The following is a 25,789-nucleotide window of genomic DNA, read 5'->3' on the forward strand; positions in this document are numbered from 1 at the left end:
TTTTTTTCATATGGTAATACTTGCTGACATACACTATATGTACAGAAGTATGTGGACACCCCTTCAAATTAGTGGATTCGGCTATTGCAGCCACACCCGTTGCTGACAGGTGTATAAAATCAAGCACACAACCATGCAATCTCCATAGACAAACATTGGCAGAAGAATGGACTTACTGAAGAGCTCAGTTATTTTTCAACGTGGCACTGTTATAAGATGCCACCTTTACAACAAGTCAGTTGGCCAGATTTCTGCCCTGTTAGAGCTGCTCCGGTCAACTGTAAGTGCTGTTATTGTGAAGTGGAAACGTCTAGGAGCAACAATGACTCAGCCACGAAGTGGTAGACCACACAAGCTCACAGAACGGGACCGTTTGGAACTCACTACTGTGCTCCAACCTGCCTCTGGAAGCAACATCGGCACAAGAACTGTTCATTGGGAGCTTCATGAAATGGGCTTCCATGACCGAGCAGACACACACAAGCTTAAAATCATCATGCACAGTGCCAAGCATTGGCTGAAGTGGTGTAAAGCTCGCCGCCATTGGACTCCGGAGCAGTGGAAACGTGTTCTCTGGAGTGATGAATCACGCTTCACCATCTGGCAGTCCGATGGAGGAATCTGGCCAGGAGAACGCTACCTGCCCCAATGCATTGTGCCAACTGTKAAYTTTAGTGCAAGAGGAATAATGGTCTGTGCCTGTTTTTCATGGTATGGGCCTGGGTTCCAGTGAAGGAAAACCTTAACGCTACAGCATAAAATTACATTCCAGATGATACTGTGCTTCCAACTTTGTGGAAACAGTTTGGGGAAGGCCCTTTCCTGTTTCAACATGACAATGCCCCCATGCACAAAGTGAGGTCCACACAGAAATGGTTTGTCGAGATCGGTGTGGAAGAACTTGACTGGCCTGCACAGAACCTTGACCTCAACCCCATCGAACACCTTTGGGAAGAATTGGAATGCTGACTGAGAGCCAAGCCTAATCACCCAACATCAGTGCCCGACCTCACTAATGCTCTTGTGGCTGAATGGAGGCAAGAAAGCCAGAAGAGTGGAGGCTGTTATGGCAGCAAAGGGGGGACCAACTCCATATTAATGCCCATGATTTTGGAATGAGATGGGCTCCACATACTTTTGGTCATGTAGTGTACTTCTTGCATACTTCTGGCAATATGCAAGGCAACTTGAAATTAAAAACGAACTTTGAAATTAAATCACCTCGTTGTTTTCCTTGTAATACGATTTCAGAGAGTTTTRGATTAAATAACTGAATTTCTTGAACCTGAGTAAATATGATTTAATCACCAAATCCCTGTTAATTCCATTTATTCTGGCAGTTATTAAGATAGCAGCAGTATGCATGTGGCTSGCTGAGCCTCCATGTTTATCRACCTGGCTGGGTTGGCTGTCCTGCACCTCACCTGGCTACTGGTCTTCCTCTCACGCCAGATGTGGACTTAATCACGGCCACGGAGAATAGCCCCCGCTGAAGGTGAACCTGGCTGCAATCAGGTAGGTTGTTGGTGTCTTTGAGGTTAGAAGAGTTGCAGTACTCTGTCCCATTTAAGTTTTATCAGTGTGTGGACTGTAAATAAATAAAACAAAGAGGTGATTTAATTTCAATGTTTATTTTTAATTAATGTAGAGTTGGGCTTCTTGCWTGGATGAAGCTCAGGTTTTGTATTATGTCTCGTTACAAACTTCCACAATCGACACACACATTGCATGCGGACTGTTCCTTAAACGTGCACATGATTATGTGTCAAATAGCGTGGATGTGTTTAACTATACTATAGACTACAAGAATAGTATTCTTTTTTGGGGGGGACCAATTGCGGACATTTTGTTAGTCCCCACAAGGTCAAATGCTACTTCTAGTGGTTTTAGGATTAAGGTAGAATTKGTTTTAGGGTTAGAATTAGGTTTAGGTTTAAGGTTAGGAGATAGAGTTAGATTTAGGGTTAGGGTTAAGGTTAGGTTTTAAGGTTAAGGTTAGGGTTAGGGTTAAGGTTAGGCCCTAACATTAACCTTAACCCTAACCTTAGGGTAAGGGTTAGGTTTAGGAAAATAGGATTTTGAATGGTTATAAATTGTGTGCCCCCACAAGGTTAGTTAAACAAGAGTGTGTGTGTTTGTGTGTATCTGTGATAGTGTATGTGTGTGTGTATTTGCTTTGCATGTCTGCAAGTGTGTATTTGTGTATATCCAGTAACAAATCACTTATGCCCCTGTGTGTATTTCTCCTCCATCAGTACCCATCCCCTAACCTTTAAATCCAGATGCATTTCCTCCCCTCCTGGCTGGTTGGAAGGTGCTCCCGCTGCCCTAAAGGTTAATTGATTTTCCTTCCCCTTGTGCAGCCTGCTCAAATCACACCAGGACAGGAGACTGAGTAATGGGGAAATATGCGTAGCATGCTATACCGATTCTAACAGTTTGTCGAGCATATGCCATATCCAGTGTTAAATCTAATCTAATCTAATCTGGACAGCACTGAACTACCATACACATTTTTGGAAGGACTGCACCCATTGTTTGGGAATCGKTTCAGATTCAGGCACAAATTCAGATAGTTGTCTTTGATATTTCATTCTTCGACTGGATAAACCCAAACACCCATCCACACAAACACTTTCTCGCAGCTTCTTCATTAACCAAAGCCTGCTTGGAGATGTATGGCAGTAGATGTCCAAGGGTTTGGTCCGATCAATCCCCAGTGTGTTCGTACCCGAGCCCCCGGCTCTCATTCTGAATGATCGTTAGACGACACCAACAAGGAGGACAGGAGAAGGACCACAACAATGCAAGTCACTGTACAGTACATAGACAACAGCCATAAGGTAGATGTGACGGAATCACACTCCCACTGCCTTCTGCACTTACAAGGTTCCAACACTGAGCCTCAAATGGATGGAGAAAGAGATTGAGCTATTGACAGAGTGAAGAAGATTTTTCTTTTTTTTATACAACATTTATTTAACTAGGCAAGTCAGTTAAGAACAAATTCTTATTTACAATGACGGCCTACACCGGCCCAACCCTAACCCGGACAACGCTGGGCCAATTGTGCGTCACCCTATGGGACTCCCAATCATGGCCGGTTGTGATACAGCGTGGAATCAAACCAGGGCCTGTAGTGATGCCTCTAGCACTGAGATGCAACACCTTAGACCGCTGCGCCACTCGGGAGCCCCAGGGTTGATTGATTTCTCTCGGGGAAACAGCGGCGGTGATCATGTGTCGTACATGTCATGTATGTTATTTAACGGGCTGCCATGGCAATGGATGAATGAGGGTGTGTCAAGAGTAAATATGGAATCTTTACAGAGACGGACAGATTGAGAGTGTGTGTACGTGTTTGTGTACATACACACAATAATGCGATTATTGTGAATACTCAAATTCATATAATAGTTTGATTAAAACATTTACATGCTTTGCAAGAAGAATGATTTCTCTAATAATCCTATTTACATAGACACATCTGAAATCAGGCTACCTGATGTGACTCAGATCAAATACACCGGCGGGACTCTGATTAAGGTGTTTACGTGTCTTAATAATTCAAAAGATTGCACAACAAATCCAGGTGTTTTAATCGGCTAATGCTTACTTTGATTACTACCTTACTCCGATTAAGATAAGCAGTGTAAGGTGTTTAGTTTGCATGTAAATGTGCTCAGTGACAGGGTCAGCATGGTGCTGGGGCCGCTGGAAACTGYGAGAGAAGCGCTGGAATCATGTCAGTAGAAAATCCCCCAGCACACYAGGAGATATAGATGCATCAAGGCTTAAACAAGAGCCCCTATAATATTTGACATTGTTATCATCACATCAAACCGATTCCTCCTGTTACAATTRGTTTTTTGTTGTTGTGCACAGGTCCTACTATTMTGCATATTGTGCTAAATGTATTTGTCATGGTATTATCCCAGACTCCGATGTTCCATACAGTAGGATCAGTGAGAGAAAGCCAGAGATAGAAAGAGAGAGTGCCAACCGTCTCAGACACACACAGGTGTCTCTGCTAACATGAAGCCACTCTCTCTCTCTCAGCTACAGAAGCTTTTGTTTGTCTGACTTGGCACCCACTGTCTCTCTGTGACAGCCTCTGTTAGAACTGGGTCCCAATAAGTACCAACTGTCTTATTTGTGAGAACAGCATCAAACCTCTATGCACGCACACTAGCACACACACTAGCACACACACACACACACACCACACACACACGCTACTTGAGAAAGCATTGAGCGATGAAAGCAGAAAAGCACTGTATCTGCCTCATGTCCAGGAGCCATTGAAACAGAAATCAGTTGATTTAATTTACTGCAGTGGGCTAAATCAGGGTCACGCAGAGTGTTTCTTGGTAGTCTTAAACAAATCTACTTTGAAACAAAAGTATACACCTCACACAGACGYTTATGGGCTTAAATAAAAGGCACCTGTACCATGTCAGATATAGAGTTGAAATGCATTCAATTTTGAATTTGCATCCCAATATTACACTTTATATACATCACAGAAGAATGAAGTTTAACAAAACTATTTGACATAGAAACACCGGATAAAAAATAACAAAAACGTTTTATTAATGATGAAATAATGAAAAATATTAATAACATTCCACTCATGAGGCAACTAGAGGGCAATTTGGTCATTTGACTGCAGGAACTACGGCAGTAGGCATGCAGTCCCCCTGCTGCCTACTGAGCTGACAGGTAATAAGTGTTTGACTGCGTTTGTGTCCAGGAACGGAGGGCCTGAGGGTCTCAGTCAATACCTAGAGGAACTACGTTCAGATGTCGGCGTTCAGCATGACTGAGTCCTCCAGGGGTGAATGCCAGCCCCTCTCTATTTTCAATGTCCATCCATCTCCTCTAATCCTGAGTGGCACGATGCAGAGACATGTTTAGGCCCTCGTGGATTGTGTCTACAACAGGGGGATAACAAAGCCCTCCTTTGTCAGCTGTTGACTTGCAGCTAGGCTGGATCAATTGTTTCAGGGAAGTCAATCAAGTAGTCAATTAGTCCACCCACACAGATTATTTCACACTCCCTGAAGCATGGAAGAGACGTTCAGCAGCTTATGACATAATGATACAGACAGACAAGTAGAGGAAATCTSTGTCTAGGTTGATGGAATTGTATATCTGATCAACCGTTTCTTTATGGGGACCTGATGCATAACACCATTTTTTAAAAAGTGTTACAATACATGTAATGTTTATAATATACTTCTAAATGTGTAATTATAATATACAGTTCATTTAAATTGTTACCCAATATTATACTAGCACTACAGGAACAAAAACAAAATGTTTCAGTATATCTATGAGTCGACACATTCATTCAACTGACCATAAAACAGAGGGGCAATGAAATATATCATCCCTTAAAACAAAGAAGACAAAAAGCAGTCACGAGTTTTGGGAGAGAGACCAAAAAGCCTATTTCTTATATTGGCAGAGTCTTAATACTACCTGGGTGGCAGCATAAAAGCAATAAATAACATGTAAAAAAAAAAAAAAAAAGATTCCCTTAAATTGATAACCAGTAAGTACTTACTCGTCCCGAGTAAATAATGTTCCAGCAAAGTAAATTGCTAAAGTTCACATCTGTTTACATAATTACAGTGTTTAAAACATTTCTACAGTATTCCCCATTGACATTTAGCATTTCTATTAAACATTTATCTCTCCAGTTACTGTAGTTCTGTATATCACAATTATCTCTTACCAAAGCAAGTGAAGTGAAATGCAATGGACGATGGGTAATAATTTGTTCTGACATCTCTAGAAATAGAACACATACGTATATCTCTGTGCCTTTATCTCTTCCAGGGAAATTGTTAAAGCTCTCGATCATGTCTAAAGGAAAGATGTTCYAGGTTAGAGACAATTTAGTACACCTATGATAACTGTAGATCGCTTTTTTGTCACAGGACAGAAGACAGATCCCAATTGTTGCTGCATAGACTGTCATTAAATTTGTTTCTTTAGAGATGAATCACTTCTGGATAGTTGAATTGCTTCAGTGAAGAGAACTAGCTCAGCCGAGGATACTTGGAAGATGTACAGCGCACCAGTTTGGACTGCAGTTTCTATAAATGGCTTTGCCAATTAGTACAATATTTTCCAGATTGGAATGGCAAATCCATTACTGAGGACGGTGGTTCTGTCCTTCCCCCTATGCCTTCCAAGTATTCTCTGTGCATTGTTCTATAAAGGGCAGACTGTAACGATTGTCTTCCTCTTCTGATGAGGAARATGAAAGATCGGACCAAAWCGCAGCTTGGTAAGTGTCCATGTTACTTTAATAGAACAGAACACGAAAATACAAAAATAACAAAGTGAAATAACAACGAAAATCGAAACAGTCCTGAATGGTGAAACAAACACAAAACAACTACCCACAAACACAGGTGGGAACAGGCTACCTAAGTATGGTTCTCAATCAGAGACAACGATTGACAGCTGCCTCTGATTTGGAACCATACCAGGCCAAACACAGAAATACAAAACATAGAACAAAACATAGAATGAAAAACATAGAATGCCCACCCCAACTCACACCCTGACCAAACCAAAATAGAGACATAAAAAAGGAACTAAGGTCAGAACGTGACACAGACTCTTTGGCAAATTGTTTTAGACCCCCTGCCAGCCTCTTTCTTCGCCAATCGCCATTTATATTACTGCCAACAGGTCCAAGAAAACTGCCAGTGTAATTACTGTGTGTACTTAGGGCTGTGACGTGGGTGCTCCTCACGAACACAAAACACATACAGATCTGCTATCTTAATTTGACATGTGAATTAGTTTGTGGATTATAATTAATGGACATTTTTACAGGGGTTGATACATTTTTAATTAGAGCAAATTAAGTCAGAGATTTTAGAGTGGAAATTACAAATGGTAGAAGCTTTTTAAATCCTCGAACACACAACAAGTTTGCATTTCTCTGCGACAACAGAGTGATCAAATTAAGATAGCACACCTGTACACGTACATGCACAGATGAATTCACATTTTCACACACACACACACACGGTTGAATTCACATTTGCGCTCACAAACACGCACACAGTCACACACACCCGAACACATACACTCCAACTCCTCTTCTCTATTTTAATTAACCTTCTGTCCCACTCGAATTCATTCACACATCAATAGAGGGGGTGTGAAATCACCTTCAGAACCTTGCCTCACCCTTCCTGATTGTCTCTCCCCTCCGCCCGACGGTTTGACGGACACATGTCCAAATGCCAGGTTAATAAACACGTATGGATAATAATGGCGCCAGACATCCCGTTTTACAAACAAAAKAKTGCTCATCCAGAAGTGGCGCTCCTAGTGGCCAGGGACTTTAATGCAGGCAAATTTAAATCCGTTTTACCTAATTTCTACCAGCATGTCACATGTGCAACCGGAGGGGAAAAAAACTCTAGACCACCTTTACTCCACACACAAAGAATCATACAATGCTCTCCCTCGCCCTCAATTTGGCAAATCTGACCATAATTCGATCCTCCTGATTCCTCCTTACAAGAAAAAACTAAAGCAGAAAGTACCATTGACTCTCTCAATATGGAAGTGGTCAGATGATGTGGATTCTACGGTACAGGACTGTTTTACTAGCACAGACTGGAATATGTTTTGGGATTCATCCACTGACATATACCACCTCAGGAGTATACCACCTCAGTCACCGGCTTCATCAAAAAAGCTGGACACTAATCCGGACGCTTATAAGAACTCCTGCTATGCCCCCAGACGAACCATCATATAGGCAAAGAGTCAATACAGGACTATGATTGAATCCTACTACACCGGCTCTGAAGCTCGTCGGATGTGGCAGGGCTTGACAACTATTACGGACTAGAAAGGGAAACCCAACCGCGAGCTGCCCAGTGACGCAAGCCTACAAGAGGAGCTAAATGCCTTTTATGCTCGATTCAAGGCAAGCAACACTGAAGASCTTTAAACAGGTCAACATTCACAAAGTTGCGGGCCAAACGGATTATCAGGACGTGTACTCAAAGCATGTGCGGACTAACTGGCATGTGTCTTTACTGACATTTTCAATCTCCCCCTGACCGAGTATATAATACCCACATGTTTCAAGCAGACCACCATAGTCCCTGTGCCCAAGAAAGCGAAGGTAACCTGCCTAAATGATTACTGCCCAAAGCACTCATGTCGGTAGCCATGAAGTGCTTTGAAAGGCTGGTCATGGCTCACATCAACACCATCATGCCGGAACCCTAGACCCACTTCAGTTTGCATACCGTCCCAACAGATCCACAGATGATGCAATCTCAATCGCACTCCACACTACCCTTTCCCACCTGAACAAAAAGAACACCTATGAGAGAATGCTGTTAATTGACTACAGCTCAGCGTTCAACACCATAGTGCCCACAAAGCTCATCACTAAGCTAAAGACACTGGGACTAAACACCTCCTTCCGCAACTGGATCCTGTACTTCCTGACGGGCCACCTCCAGGTGGTAAGGGTAGGCAACAGCACATCTGCCACACTGATCCTCAACACTGGGGCCCCTAAGGGGTGCGTGCTTAGTCCCCTCCTGTACTCCCTGTTCACCCACGACTGTGTGGCCATGCACGACTCTAACACCATCATTAAGTTTGCTGACGACACAARAGTGGTAGGCCAGAACACCAACAATGATGAGACAGCCTACAGGGAGGAGGGCAGAGACCTGGCAGTGTGATGCCAAGACAACAACCTCTCCCTCAATGTGAGCAAGACAAAAGAGCTGATTGTGGACTATAGGAAAAGGCGGGCTGAACAGGTCCCCATTAAAATTGACAGGGCTGAAGTGGAGCGGGTCGAGAGCTTCAAGTTCCTTGGTGTCCATATCACCAAACGAACTATCATGGTCAAAACACACCAAGATAGTTGTGAAGAGGGCATGACAACACCTTTTCCCCCTCAGGAGACTGAAAAGATTTGGCATGGGTCCCCAGCTCCTCAAAAAGTTCTACAGCTGCACCATCGAGAGCATCCTGACCGGTTGCATCACCGCCTGGTATGGCAACTGCTCGGCATCTGACCGTAGGGCGCTACAGAGGGTAGTTGTCACGCCCTTGACCATAGAGACTTTTTATTCTCTATTTTGGTTAGGTCGGGGTGTGACTAGGGTGGGTAATCTAGGTTGTTTTATTTCTATGTTGGCCTGGTATGGTTCCCAATCAGAGGCAGCTGTTTAGCYTTGTCTCTGATTGGGGATCATATTTAGGCAGCCATTTCCCCACTGGTTTTTGTGGGATCTTGTTTATGTGTAGTTGACTGTGAGCACTCCATAGCTTCATGTATCGTTTGCCTTTCTTTATTGTTTTGTGCGTTTCACAAAATAAAAGATGTGGAACCCATATCACGCTGCGCCTTGGTCCAAATGTTATTTCGACGATCGTGACAGTAGTGCATATGGCCCAGTACATCACTGGGGCCAAGCTTCCTGACATCCAGGACCTATATACAAGGCAATGTCAGAGGAAGGCCCTAAAAATTGCCAAGACTCCAGTCACCCAAGTCATAGACTGTACTCTCTGCTACAGCACGGCAAGCAGTACTGGATTGCCAAGTCTAGAACCAAAAGGCTCCTTAAAAGCTTCTACCCCAAAAAAGCTTCTACCCAAAGGCCATAAGACAATTAATCAAACGGCCACCCAGACTATTTACATTGACACCCTATGTTTTTACACTGCTGCTACTCGCTGTTTATTATCTATGCACAGTCACTTCACAAATTACCTTGACTAACCTTTACCCCCGCACATTCACTCGGTACTGGTAGCCCATGTTGCAGACTCCTTATTGTAATGTAATTTTATTGTGTTACTTTTTGATTTGATTTGGTTTGTTTACTTTAGTTTATTTAGTAAATCTTTTCTTAACTCTACTCTTGAACTGCATTGTTGGTTAAGTGCGTATAAGTAAGCATTTCACTGTAAGGTCTACACCTGCTGTATTTGGCGCGTATGCCAAATAACATTTGATTTGATTTGTGTTTTGGGGCGGACGCTGCCTGTTCCAAACACAGCTCTGAAACAGGATAATGAGCTGTATCCTGCCAGTGACCCCTAGCTAAATGCTGCCTGCACTCCTCCATCTCTCTCCCTTGCTCTTCCTCTCTCTCCCTCTCTCTCTCTTCCTTCTCCTCTGCCCTAACCATGGAGCTAGCAGTGATGTCTTTTAGACTGTTCCTAGACAGACAGATAGACAGATAGACATACAGACAGCGGATGTCTGCCTCCCCATTTCAATGACAGTAAACATGACATTTTCTTTCCCATAACTGCTCGGCTGATGCCATTTCATTGTATGTCTAATTGTTGATTTAGCCGCTTTGAAGATTGCCAGTTGACCACATACACCTGCTGACTGATTACATTATTGGGGTTAAGGGCTAATTGCTCGGTAGCTAGCTTTATGTGTGCATGGCTGCTGCAGAATCATGGGATACTCACCTCTAGGTCAAGTCCAAGTTCAGGTTACAGAACACAAAATGAGTTTGGGAAAAACACAGGCAAAATGAGTTTGGGAAAAACACAGGCATGGTTAATAATGCTTGAGTGGGTTGCGTTCACATTTACATTTTAGCAGATGTTCTTATCCAGATCGACTTGCATCCATCTTAAGATCGCTAGGTGAGACAACCACATATCACAGTCATAGTAAGTACATTTTTCTTCAATAAAGTAGCTATCAACAAAGCCAGTGCTAGTGAGAAAAGACAAGCGCTAGTTTTACTGCAAACAAGACAAGGGTGTTTTTTTTATGTGTATATTTTTTATGCATATACACTTTTTCAAGAGGTGGGRTTTCAAACGMTTTTGGAAGATGGGCAGGGACTCAGCTGTCCTGACATGAGGGATGTGCTTGAAGCTTGTTCCACCATTTGAGTGCCAGGACATAGACATCATCAGGACATAGCCTGGGATGAGCGAGAGCTGGCCCCTCGTAGGGGTGGGAAGGCTAAGAGAAAAGCATGATGGGTTGAAAAGCAACTACCGTATAAAAGTCCTTTGGAGATACGACAGCCATGTCTTATTACTATTACCATTGGATTATCCTGAAATCAATGCAATCTGATATCTAACACAAAGTAAATGGGAACCTTGAAGACAGGACAGGCTTGGTCATATGTAGGACTCACGTCCCAAGGACATGTCCCTCACAGCACAGATGGATTGAAATCCCTCCAGAGGAAGACCTGTCTTTGGTCTGTCTGTCTGGCGGTCTGTGTGTGTGTGTGTGTGAGTGTGTGWGTGTGTGAGTGGGCGTGTGTGTTTGTGCATGTGTGTGTTTGCATCTGTGTCTGTGCATCTGTGTGTGAATTACAGTGTGTGTGTGACTGTGGCGTTCCCTAAAGTATGCAGGCACATGAGAGTGAAGGCCGGATAGAGAGAGGGATGTGTGTAAATAAAGTGAGGAGAGAGTGGTGGGAGACAAAGTGGAGGTACATTGACAGTGAGGAGAGTGGTGGGAGACAAAGTGGAGGTACATTGACAGTGAGGAGAGTGGTGGGACACAAAGTGGAGGTACAGTGACAGTGAGGAGAGTGATGGGACACAAAGTGGAGGTACAGTGACAGAGAGGAGAGTGGTGGGACACAAAGTGTATGTACAGTGACAGTGAGGAGAGTGGTGGGACACAAAGTGTATGTACATGACAGTGAGGAGAGTGGTGGAACACAAGTGTATGTACAATGACAGTGAGGGAGTGGTGGGACACAAGTGTATGTACAGTGACAGTGAGGAGAGTGGTGGGACACAAAGTGTATGTACATGTGACAGTGAGGAGAGTGGTGGACACAAAGTGTATGTACATGACAGTGAGGAGAGTGGTGGGACACAAGTGGTAGGTACAGTGACAGTGAGGAGAGTGGTGGGACACAAAGTAGAAAGTGACAGTGAGGAAGTGGTGGGACACAAAGTGGAGGTACGTGACAGTGAGGAGATGTGGGACACAAAGTGGAGGTACAGTGACAGTGAGGAGAGTGTGCGACAAAGTGGAGGTAGTGACAGTGAGGAGAGTGATGGGACACAAAGTGGAGGTAACTTGACAGTGAGGAGAGTGGTGGACACAAAGTGGAGGTACAGTGACATGAGGAGAGTGGTGGGACACAAAGTGAGGTACGTGACAGAGAGGAAGTGGTGGACACAAAGTGGAGGTAACAGTGACAGAGAGGAGAGTGGTGGGACAAAAAGTGGAGGTACAGTGACAGGAGGAGAGTGGTGGGACACAAAGTGGAGGTCAGTGACAGAAGAGAGTGGGACACAAAGTGGAGGTACAGTGACAGTGAGGAGAGTGGTGGGACACAAAGTGAGTACATGACATGAGGACGTGGTGGGACACCAAAGTGTTATGTCCATGACAGTGAGGAGAGTGGTGGGACACAAAGTGGAGGTACAGTGACAGTGAGGAGAGTGGTGGGACACAAAGTGGAGGTACAGTGACAGTGAGGAGAGTGTGAAGTGAAGTGAAGATGAGGCACCTCTCTAATAATACCTGTCTCTTGCTCTGCAAACACTGGAGAACCCTGCTGCTGTTTTCTGCTGGGGAGTTTATTAGTGAGACTATAGGGTGTCAGATTATAGGGTTGGATAGGTTACTTTAGGTTACATTTACTCGTTAACTATCAAATTGTAATCAATAATGTAATCTGACAACTTTGTTGGCCATGTCCATGTAATGTCCTGATTTGAACCTCATGGGAGGAAAAATAATATATTTGTGACTGACCTCCTTGGATAGGCAAAAGGCTTGTACCCTGTACAGATGACAACAGTCTTGCAGACTTCCGTTCATACTAAATGTCATTACAGTATGAATAGAAAACCTATGAAAAGATACACCACGTCTTATAAGTGAATCACATTCGCTATGTGAATCACCAATATAAAGTTATATTCACTTGTAAATCCTGTTGTCATTCAGAAATCAACCTCCCCTGCCTGTTCTGAGACTCTAAACCCGGAGTACATCCCACGGGCATTCTGGGAGCCGTTTAGCGAGACCTGGTCATGGCCGGCCACCCCCACTGTGCTTTCTCTAATGGAGTGCTGGCATGAGTCACAGGTTCAGTCCATGGCCGTTAGCATAGAATCACTGTATTGTGTGGGGGCTTTCCACCTCATTCATATCAGCTGTGAGTCAACACCCCTGTCCAAGCTGAGGGACCAGCAGGCGAAGCCGTGGCAAATGGAGGTGTCTCCGGCCCATTAGGTCAATGCAGTGAGATTGTGTAGTGTGTGATGTTTGACTTCGCCCTCGGTCTACTACCACACGGATACGTCCAACATCTCTTCTGCTGTTTCTGCTAGGGAGTAGGAGGCTTTTAAAAGCCTCCTACTCCCCAAAGGTGCAGACTCCGGCAACACCTGAACCAATAGGGGAGGGTCTGGGTGGGCATCTATCCGTGGTGGCGGCTCTGGTGCGGGACGTAGACCCCGCTCCACCTCTGGCTCACCCCACTTTGGTGGCGCCTCTGGTGCGGGGACCCTCGTTGCGGGTCCCGGACTGGGGACCCTCGTTGCGGGCCCCGGACTGGGAACCCTTGTTGCGGGCCCCGGACTGGGGACCGTCGCTGGAGGCTCCGGACTGGAGACCATCGCTGGAGGCTCCGGACTGGAGACCGTCGCTGGAGGCTCCGGAATGGGGACCGTCGCTGGAGGCTCCGGAATGGGGACCGTCGCTGGAGGCTTCGTGCCCTGGATCATCACTGGAGGCTTCGTGCCATGGATCATCACTGGAGGCTTCGTGCCATGGATCATCACTGGAGGCTTCGTGCCATGGATCATCACTGGGCCGTGGAGACGCACTGGAGGTCTGGAGAGCAGAGCAGGGACAACCTGTCCTGGCTGGATGCTCACCCTATCCCGGCAACTGCGGGGCATTGGCACAGGACGCACTGGGCTGTGAGAGCACACCGGAGACACTGTGCGTAGAGCAGGCGCAGGATTTACTGGGCCGAGGAGGCGCACTGGAGGTCTGGAGCGTAGAGCTGGCACCACCCTTCCTGGCTGGATGCTTACCCTAGCCCGGCAACTGCGGGGTGCTGGCACAGGACGTACTTGGCTGTGGACACGCACTGGAGACACAGTGCGCAGAGCTGGCGCAGGATATGCTGCCTAAGTATGATTCCCAATCAGAGACAACCATAGACAGCTGTCCCTGATTGAGAACCATACCCGGCCAAAACATAGAAACACAAATCATAGAAATAAAGAACATAGAATGCCCACCCAAATCACACCCTGACCAAACCAAATAGAGACATAAAAAGGATCTCTAAGGTCAGGGCGTGACAGGTTTAGAGTTTTTAATTGTTTGTGGTCTGCTTGCTTGTCCTTGACTTGACAAAACCTACTAAATGAAGTTCAAGTTCAAGTTTAATTATTAGTCATATGTACAGGATACACATGGTATTCACATCCAACAAAATGCTTACTTGCAGGTTCCTTCTCGACAATGCAACAAAAATAATAAATAAGAAAATATGAGAATATGAACATAAAGTAAATGGCTCAGCAGAATAAAATAAACATTTTAGCATAAGTATTATACAGGAAGGCACACTTTATAGTACAATATTTACACATGTATCAGGGAAGTTACTAGTTTAGATATCCATGAATGATGTGTGTATTTTGGTAATTCGAGAGCTTTAGACTATAAAGGTTCTATCTGCATTTTAGTCAAAATGTAGTTATTGACATAGCCTTGTTCTGTTCAATGTTCTCTACCTATATAATACTCTAAACACCCCAATTCATGTTGTTAAGTTCAAAAGAATATAAGATACAAATTGCTGACACCATTCAAACCAATGAGGGTTCGGAACTTTAAAGCCAATTATCTCAGAATCAACTTTTTGCAGATAGAACCTTTTTGTCCCAAGCTCTCGAATTAAAATACGTTCACCTTATGGCAAAATGGGTCTGAACATGATACAGGCTAGAGTACCCTTATTAGTTCAAACAAAGCAATGRGACGCTACAGTCTATTTACCAGCTCTCCTCTCTGCAATGCGAACGACCACAGGACTCCAATCCTGGAATGGCTTAGGAAAGATTTAAATTTCATCACAAGTATTATAATACCATTTTTAATAATCTATAAAATATGACTCTGAATTAGATAACATTTCTTATGCACTCTGGGTCTAACCGAGTATGACTGAGCTGTCTAGAGTATGCCTGACCTTTAAAATGAGACTTGYGTTATGGTGGATTATGGAGAATTTGGGATGTATTTGCATAATGGGAGTGGACTGTTGCACCYTGTTGACCTTTTTCCCATTGCAGACAGTATCCTCCTCTCAAATACTGGTGGAAATATAGGTTGGCCTAGATACCGTTTCTCCTGTCCCTAAAAAATATGTCCTTCATTTGGATTGCTAACATTGGAATACCTTTAAAGGCCACTCCATTTCCATGTTCTTCTCACCACTTCTTAGAAGGCTGTCCCATACACATGCCTCCGTGTCCTTGTATACTGTGGGGGACACATCAGCCTATTARAGGCCTTATGCAAAACTTTTCAAGAACTTTGTTTTAAAATCAGGGCCCTTAAAAGAGATCTTCCCTCATTCTATTTATCAGTCAAATGTTAATCATGATAATTTGATGACTCAAGAGGGGATAGAGAGAGGCMGACAGAACCCTACTCCGCGRTTACCACCCAGCTGGAGTCGCTGCAGAAGGGATCCTCCCCTTGTCTCCAAACCTCTTTTCTTCTATTTACAGAAGGGGACAGTGGGGTAAGTTGAGCCATTCTTACATTCAGCATCACTCCAACAAGGGAAATATAGTATTCTTTCTAACAAAAGATATCTACATCCCTGGAAATGATCAGAATTCATGTAAACATTACAGTTTTGAAAACATGGCTTGTCCTTACGGGTTTGTGGTGAATCGAGCCGTGAGACAGGGTAAGTTAAACCGCCTACACATTTCTGTACTGAATAAAATACTACCACTACCCTTTCAAAACCATGTCTATCTTTATTTCCGAAACACAATTCAACACAATCACAATCGCTTTTTTGTCTTCTAATAATTTTAYGCATATTTTAACACAGGCCAGCATACACTTTTTTAAACGCTATTAACATAGGCCCTGTTGTTAGCTCATATCKCAGCGATAATACCTTCCATTACGTCTGGGAAGAAAAAATCGTACATTTTTATCAGCTTGCTATTGGCTCAACCATCGGCTCAACTTACCCCAAGGCAAACATTTTGACTATATTACCCCACACAGCTACAAGGATGCACATTCATGCTAGGTTTAGGACCTCATATTGAAGCTTATAGAGACCCCAACTGATGTATAGATTCATCTTAAAAAGTATTTACATTTGTTTAGAAACATGCATGAAGAAACATTGAACATAATCAATTCATGTGACTTGGTGAAAATCCCTTTTTTGGACCTAACTTGCTTACCACTTTTTCAGTGTTGTTTCTTCCTTCACAGAGTCCATGAAATGATGACCTCTTTGTAAGGCCTGGGTGTCGGAGTGCGAAGTCAAYAGCAGGAAACAGCAGGTGCAATAACAAATGTTCTTTAATGAACACGMAGAAACTAGGCCACCCTACTAACACACTGGGTGTACTCCTCAAACAACCCCAGACACYGGGGAAACGAACACAGTKCAGTAAACACGTTGAACGAAACWAACACCACTCTTACTAACAAACAATCCCGCACAAAGAAACGTGCGGGCCGGCTGACTAATAAGCCCAACTAATTACACCCTAATACAAAACAGGTGAACCCAATAAACACATAGGGAGGGGAGAAAAGGATCAGTGGCAGCTAATAGGCCGGTGACGACGACCYCCGAACGCCACCCGAACGGGAAGGAGAGCCTGCKTCGGTCGAAGTCGTGACACTCTTCCTAAATATTTGGTCACATAATTKATTTTGTGTATGGTTTCRTAGAAACAAGGGTGGCTCAACTTACCCCACTCTCCCCTACAGAGCATTACCCAAATAATCATGAAAAAAMATATGTTTTATTGTCACATACACCGGATGGATGCAGTGTGGGTTTAACCAGTCAGCCATAGTAGTACAACACCCCTGGAGAGAATTAGGGGTAAGTGCCTTGCTCAAGGGCACATCAACAGATTTTTCACTTTGTCTGTTCGGGAATTCAAACCAGTGACCTTTCACTTACTGGCCCAACGCTCTAACTGCTAGGCTACTTGCCGCCTTCACTATGAACCTARTCACCGAACAACCTTGTTGGAGTTTGCTGTAGATACGTCACTTATCATCAAGTGGGATTTATCGTTGTGTTTGTTTAGAGATTTCATTTAACAAGAAATCTGCCAAAACCCTTTCTCCCTCCTCTCTGTCTGGCATTTTAAGGGCACTCACATGGCCTTGGCTTGAGAACAGCCTGTACTGATGCCAGCTAACAACCTTATCCTCTAAAGAAGGCCATGTTCTACTTCAAAGTCCAAGTTTMTTGGGAAAGTAACTTGATTTTGCACACATAGTATTGYTATAAGACATTTTTTCTTCTTCTTGAAATGTCCAATACGCTGCTGTTCTGACAATTACAGTACAAACCAGTCTCAGTCGTTCATAATTAAGATACATAATAGGTCATTAAACATTCATGTCACAGATCATTGACATTATCTCAGAGTCCACATTACTTGGATCAGTGACTAAATGTGGTTTGGGTCAATAGTTCAGACTTCAATAGACTGAGGACATATAATCCATATRCAGGAAGGTATTCCCATGTGAAGCATAGCAATGAAATCCTCCTGTACTTGACATGTTTGMTTCATATTATTTTACCAGAGAGTGTACTTAAAGTATCTCGGTCTAACTCATACCAAAAGGTCACTCTTATTTTTAGCTGTAGCCATTGCCATGCCTCTGGGTGTACAGAACTTGTATGGCAAATAATGAGCAAAGGTTAACATCTTAGTGTTGTCATTCAGCTCAAGACTCTTTCACTGGATGCTTAAAGAATGTTGAGTGGTCAAGCATTTTAACCCAAAGTTTCCCAAAGAAGTTTCAACCCAGCTCTTCCCTTAATTATTATATTATTCCTGCAGAAAAACATAWCAAACTCTTTTGGACCTTCCAGAATGAAGTTGCTTTGTTTTAAATGAAGGGGAATCATTCAAATGAATGAGTAATGCGATCTCCTTCAGCAGACAGCAGTGGAGGCCCAATATAAACGTAATTACATTTATCATACAAATATGTCAGATCTGATAAGTCATCAGGAGAGAGAGGGGGTGGGATGATTCATTTAGTCGTCCGTCCGCGGAGCGAACTGGGGGATATCACATCAACAATTAATATCYTTTAGGTTTGGGCTAATCAGATAAGGTGGAAAAGGCTTAGACCAAGATGGAGGCCCCTCTGCCATATCTCTCACTCAGACCCTCATCTATAATGAAGCACTTCCTACGTCTGAGGTGTTTTATAGTTAAACGCTACGTGCTCTTTTTACGAATCGTCTCATGTTCTCTCAATTCCATAATGTGTTTGGTGTTATTTTTTCGGTTTTGCTTAATTTATATGGAGCGTTCCTGTCTTCTTTCATCTTRGCTGGAATCCTCTTTGTGGAACAAGCTTTCTTATTAGTACCCAAGCTTAATGGCACTGTGTTATGTGATGTGTGGCTACACTAACTTCTGACTTTGATTGTGTTGAATGTGGAAACCAGTGTGCAATGAAGAGAGCCTTATTCAGAGAACATACAGAGAGTACAAAAGTATGACGTAGAATCAAGATAATGAGTGTGATATTATTCATTGGTTGAGGTACGTTAACTTCTCAAATGTGCAATCCACACTTAGGTGGCCCACACCTTCCCACAGTGCATCAGAGCAACAACAGTGACAGCATCTCATCAACTTTGTTTCCTGCTACCTTTGCTACTTTTTCATAGTTGAATTGTGTTGAATTACACTACCGAAGAGAAGGGGTAGTCAACTTTAGTAACTTCATGAATATAATTATTATTGTTATAGGGAACATACATATAAAGTAGATTGAAAGCCTAGCAGAAAAAAAATAGTACAAAATAATTCTGATTTACCATTTGTCAGACTCTGCGTATAGGGAGAATTCTTAAACACTGTTGTTTTTATCCTCTTGGCAGGCAAAGATTACAGAATAAATTAATGCCCAATTTTACTGAGTCAAGCTGACGTAAGGACAATACAAACTGAAATTGCACAATGGTATTAAAAGGACTAAGCGCTGTCCACATAAGSCTTCATTTTGATTACATTCTCCCTTTTRATCCCATTTCTTAGAAAGACCACTTTCAGAATCCATGTTGATGTCCTTTTTCAAGCTTGCAACAGGAATCTCTCAACGTCCAATGCACACTTAACAGCACATGCCGGTAATTTACTACTCTCTCAAAGCCTTGTCTACATGCTCAAATGGATAGAAAACAGTGATCATAAATCGACCAGAATATGTTTTGATCAGTACTGCACTCTATAGTACTGTTAATGATTTGAAGGCTGGGCTGGGGGTGGGACACAATTTGTCCTCCTTTGTTAATATCAAAAGATTTACCTTGGAGTGATTCTGCTCCATGCATGTACATGCATATCAATGTTATGTAGTGGTTAATTAAAATGCAGTGGGTTTTGCCAGCATTCTCTCCAGCCCACACACACTGTCATGGAAAATTAMGTTGGTATAACCTTGAAATAACCATGTTGATGGTCAGCTCTCCAAAACATCTAGGCTATTCATGGAGCCTACTCAGAGAAATCCAGGCACTAAAATCACTAAGGCATTGGTGAAATACTCACTTTGAAATTAAAATGCATGTTACTAAAATTGGTGTGTGTGTGCTTCTGCTACAGGTAAGCACATGAATGTTTGGTAAAAAACATTTTAAAAGTATAAAAGGTTGCATCTCAGATTTCAGCAAATGAAACATAAATAGTGATGAAAAGAGATATGTTTCATACTTTGGTATGTGTGATTGACTCGCTGGAATTTGTGGCAYTGTTTGTTTGCTTCTTGCAATTATGATAATACGTAGTTTGGTGCATACAGCTGACTGCTGTCCTGTGGCACTTGAAACTGTGGAACTTATGCCTGATAGTCTGGTGTGAATTCTTACTGACCCGTCCAGTGTCCTAGTCACTACTAATGCACCACTTAGAGGAAGGACAGATCTCACTCCACCAGCTATTTTTCTGCTATTTCATACAGAAACACGGGTAACACTATTCACACTATATGAGCAGAAGGCTATTATTTAATAGAGAACAGAAGAGAAGAGATATTAGAGAGCAGGAAAATGTGCCATTTTAACGAGAGTCCAGTCCTATGTAAATAAATAACATTTGTCCCTTTAAGAAGAGCACGAGCCAAACAGCACAGCAGTATTGGGAGTGGCTGAGTAACTTCACTTTGCTAAAATGAAAGTAAAGTGAAGAAACATGTATCAGGCACGGAAACGGTTTCCTCTTCAGAAATCTCTGTACACAGCTACAGTCTTCTATCGCTGTGGGCCTCTTAATAATCTTAAGAACAGTCAACATTAACACAGGTGAGTAGATAAAGGTTAACCTGGCCAACTAAACACGTCATACTGTAGCTTGATCATCTGTTAAAGAGTCACTATACAGAAATCTCGCAGCCGTTTCCTGGTTGCAAAAATTCTAATAGTTCGCCTAATTTCAATTRGTGACAAAACAAGCAAGTATAGTGTAGATAATCAGTGTACCATCTAAACCGCTGTGAAATATATTTTGCATAACCAAAAATATTGTATTTTCAGCTGTTTGAAGTTGGTGTACAAAACCGAAAGTATAGAAATAGCACACACAGAACAAATCTACCACTTCTTAGACTTGCTTTCAATGAGAATTATAAATCTAGGATGAATCTATAACTCACATTTCTATGTGAATTTTGTGGGTCGCCCAAAAAGTTAACATATTGCAATTTTAAACACTTGTGCCTTTGGTAAAGGCATTTCCCCTCAATGAAATAGATGGGTTAGCTGACAACTTCACAAAAACAATGCACGCACTTCAATGTGTGATTCTGCATGGCCAGATAGCTATCAACAATGACAAGAAGCTACCATGTGGGGAATCGTAGGTGGCTCGTTTCAGCTCATTGTATCTTTTTATTGATACCTGAGAGATATCCTACAAAGCAGGTTTGAGGAGTTGGCCAAGTAACTTTAGTCAACTATGAGTACAACTCTGGATAACKGGTCATACGAAAGTGGCTCACTTTTTAGCCAGATTAAATTTCTATGGCAATGAATCCTTAAGAACTAACCTGCTCCGGGGCAGGATAACTCCACTTACCCRGAATGAAATGACTGAGACACGAGTTGAGGACCAATGAAATCAGATTCCCTGCTAGATTTGATAGATAACTTTTCCTTCATTTTGATTTCAGCACTYACTTGCCCATGGATTGATGGTTTCAACATTGTCTCAATAAAGAGTTTGGCGTTCGACCAGCCACGTGTGACATGCACGCTCAGTTACAAGACTGCTAGAGTTAGCGGCAGCCGGGCAAGAAATATCCACCGTCATAGTACAGATGAAGCCTGAGCTTCAATGTYAAGCTAACTGAAGCTTGTMAGCTTTAGAAAACCCTGAGTAGATCTAGCTTTCTTCGTAGGATAGCCCGCATGTCTTGTTATGGGGTGTTTTGACTGATATCACGTCTATGCTAATATGGCAAAAAATACGCTAGCTATCTAACCAACAACTGTAATGAGGTATTTGAAAGACAAGTGCTCACTGTGTAAATTAATTTATGCTTTCAATAAATATTGAAGACAAAATATAGTTTACACATCAACAATTAAGCCAACACCATGTGTTTAGCCCCATAGTTGTGCACACGTTGGTTTTGTTGCTAAACAACAAACCCATCTATGGTAAGAGATATTCAAATGGGCTGGTATCCTGGTAAATGCACTGAAATTAATAATTTTTAAAGATTGGTTGCGATCATTTGAACCAATTCATTGAGTTCAGAAGGTCAACTGAAATTCCAATTCCACAGTCAACATTTTTCCACATTTGACTTTCTGAATTGCCTGAATCTTTTTTTAATTTACCCTGTTCAAAATATATTCTCTGAAGTTGTCTGTTTCGTCATTAGTTTGTATTATAGAGAGCCAACTGATCCCAGGAAATGCTTTATTTTTTCACCTCTGATCTGTCTAGATATGGCCACCTCCAGCAGTCTCCTGTCTGAAGACCAGTTCTTGTGTTCTATCTGTCTGGATGTGTTCACTGAGCCAGTCACCACTCCATGTGGACACAACTTCTGCAAGGCCTGTATAAGACAGTACTGGGATAGCAATGACCTGTGCCTGTGTCCAATGTGTAAGGAGAAATTCCATAGAAAACCTGTGCTTCGCATCAATACTTTCATATCTGAGATGGCTGCTCAGTTCAGGAAGTCAGTTGAAGTGAAGGCCACCAGCAGCCGAGATCAATGCCCTGTTCAACCCCTTGAAGTCCCCTGTGACATCTGCACTGGGACGAAGCTCAAGGCCCTGAAGTCCTGCCTGGTGTGTCAGACCTCTTACTGTGAGACTCACCTGGAGCCTCATCAGAGAGTCCCAGCCTTAAAGAGACACAAGCTGATCAAACCTGTGGAGAATCTGGAAGACAGGACGTGTAAGAACCACGACAGACTCCTGGAGCTGTTCTGCAGAACTGACCAGACATGCCTTTGTGTGTTGTGCTTCAAAACAGACCATATGGCTCATGACATTGTCCCTATAGAGGAAGAGTATGAAGAGAAGAAGGTTCAGCTGGGGAAGACTGAGGCAGAAGTGCAGCAGATGATCCAGGAGAGACTGCAGAAGGTTCAGGAGATCAAACACTTAGTAGATCTCAGCAAGAAAGAGGCACAGAGAGAGATATCAAACAGTGTGCAGGTCTTCACTGATCTGGTGCGATCCATTGAGAGAAGCCAGGCTGAGCTCATTGAGATGTTTGAGGAAAACCAGAAAGCAGTAGAGAGGCAGGCTGAAGGGCTCATTAAAGACGTTGAGGAGGAAATCAATGAGCTGAAGAAGAGAAGCACTGAGCTGGAGCAGCTCTCACACACTGAGGACCACTTTCTCCTCCTCCAGAGCMTCCCATCTCTGTGCACCCCTCCACACACCAAGGACTGGTCTGAGATCTGTGTTCACGTGATATTTGTGTAGGGACTGTGATGAGAGCTGTATCTCAGCTTGAGGAGGCACTTATGAGAGAGGTGAGGAAGTTGTGTGATGCTGAGTTAAAGAGGATTCAGCTGTATACAGTGGATGTGACTCTGGACCCTGATACAGCATATCCCAAACTCACCCTTTCTGAGGATTGGAAACAAGTGAGACATGAAGGCACACTAAAGAAACTCTCTGACAACCCAGAAAGGTTTGATTCTATTTGTTGTGTCCTGGGAAAGAAGGGGTTCTTCTCAGGCAGATTTTACTATGAGGTGACGGTCCAGGGGAAGACTAAGTGGGATTTAGGAGTGGCCAGAGAGTCCATCAACAGGAAGGSAAAGATCATATTAAAGCCTCAAAATGGATACTGGACTGTGGTCCTCAGGAATGGGAATGAGTACAAGGCCAATGCAGGARACCCTGTTACCCTCTCATTGKGAAAGAAGCCKCAGAAGGTGGGGGTGTTTGTGGATTATGAGGAGGGTCAGGTGTCCTTTTATGATGTGGAGGCCAGGTCTCATATCTACTCTTACACTGGTTGCATATTCACTGAAAAACTATATCCATACTTCAGCCCCTGTAATAATGCTGGTGGTAAAAACTCTGCTCCTCTGATCATCTCTTAAGTCAATCTCCAAAATGGTTAGCTGATTGTCATTCTTTAGAGGAGGCCGTGGTACGAAATGTAATTCCACACTTTAAAAGAATATGACCTTTGTCTTGTGATCCCTCTGTCATTTTAAATATGAAATAAAAAGTTAATGCACCACCAATCTTTAAGTGGTTAAGAATAGTTTGATTGATCAATTGCTTAATAAAGTGTTTACTTAACAGTGGGCTTTTACATGTAATGCTGTACATTAGTTACTAGATGAAAGAAAGCAACTGACCTATTGTTTTACATGTTAGTGTCAGGTTTTGGCCAGGATTATTCAGGTTTTGGTCACTAGATGTCACTAATTGCGCCTTTTTGCGCCTTTTTGAACCTTTTGTTTTTCCCTTGTTCTAGTTATTAGTTGCACCTGTGCCTCATTTCCTTGTAGGTATTTAAACCCTTAGTGTTCCTCAGTTCTTTGCTCTGTGTTTGTATGTTAGRACCCAGCCCCAGCCATGCTGTGACCATTTGTTTCTCAAGTTGGATTTTCCTGAGGTACTCTGGTTTTGTTCTTGTTTATTTTTGATTATTCTTTTGAGGTTTGTTTTTTCCCTGCTGTTCTTACCACTTTGTGGTTTTTCTTTGTATCTTGGAGGATATTCATTTTTTCTCTTGGTTATTACTTTTGACGTTGTGGATTTATATTTTTTGCCTGAAGATCTTTTTCCTTTATTAAACCACCGTCTCTAGTACTGCTGTATCTGCCTCATCTTCTGGGTTCTGCCGACTATTAGTGACTGTTTCTCACACCGGGTCCTGACAGTTAGAGTATGTAATTGGGGTAGGTCAGAGGAACAGAATGACCCTCACCACCCCTCACACACTGTAAGACCTGTGTAGTGTTGTGGTATCTCCTCTTCTTGGCCAGAATAGAACCCTGATGATTTTGAGAAATTATTTAGACTGACGGTGAATGTACACTAGATAGCGGTAAATCACTTGTGGGCGTGCTGGCAGTATATGGCATCATCCAGCAGCATGTTRGATTGTGTGTCAAGAATTCAGCATAGCAAGTTTGTATGAAGGTCTGGTTATTAAATGGGTACATAGTTCAATAGTGATGTTCTCAAACTCTTTATTGACAAACAAACTTTGCTGCCCTGTTTCCAATTGTCCACATGACTGGGAGAACCTATTCAAGTAAGTAAATACTTTTCGAAAATGAAAKAAAMATYTATTATTAGCTAACTAGCTACAGTGCAGGCTAACTCAAATGASCTGCTAAATGAGCTAGCTAGTTGGCTAGCTAGCTATCTAGCCAACTTAACATACTGTATAGATGGCTAGCTAAGTGAATGAAATATCACCATCTACCTAACTTCGTATTAGCTAGCTATCTTGATGTATTCATCACTGGAAAAAACAAACTCCAAATGCATTTGTAGGTTGCTAGCTAACAGCCATGGAGGAGGGTGATAGGATAGCAGCACCAACTGTCAGTGAAAGAGTAGGCTATTTTGGGTAGGGCAGGTACTTTTGTGTAGTTCCTGTCCCTAGAAGTGAGGATGGAGATAATAGTAACATAATATTCAGTGCGGTGTAATATGACTATAATGAAGTCTGTTTCTTGTGAGGTTTTCTGTCCTCAGATAAAGAAAGCTATGAAAGCCTMTCTACATATGAAGAGGTCCCAATGAAGAGCAGGGGTTCTCAGACCTGGTCCTGGGGACRCAAAGGGGTGCACATTTCTGTTTTTGCCTTGGCACTGCACAGTTGATTCAAATGGTCAACTCATCATCAAGCTTCAAGTGGTATTTATGTATTCATTTGTGATGCTATCCTTGATATGATCCTGTTATTGTCACATGCTACACATGCACATGTGTGCCCATGCATCTATAAATCCATGTTAAATCAATGTTATCACTTTAGTAATCCACATTGACCTGGT

The 25,789-nt window shown here is 42.8% G+C and overlaps 1 pseudogene; it reads left to right on the forward strand.

Moving 5' to 3' along the window:
• Positions 1-20,485: 20,485 nt before the first annotated feature.
• LOC111982680 (E3 ubiquitin-protein ligase TRIM39-like) lies at positions 20,486-25,719 on the forward strand (annotated as a pseudogene).
• The last annotated feature ends 70 nt before the right edge of the window (positions 25,720-25,789 follow it).

This window comes from Salvelinus sp. IW2-2015, linkage group LG3, assembly GCF_002910315.2.
Source record: "Salvelinus sp. IW2-2015 linkage group LG3, ASM291031v2, whole genome shotgun sequence".
NCBI lineage: Eukaryota > Metazoa > Chordata > Actinopteri > Salmoniformes > Salmonidae > Salvelinus > Salvelinus sp. IW2-2015.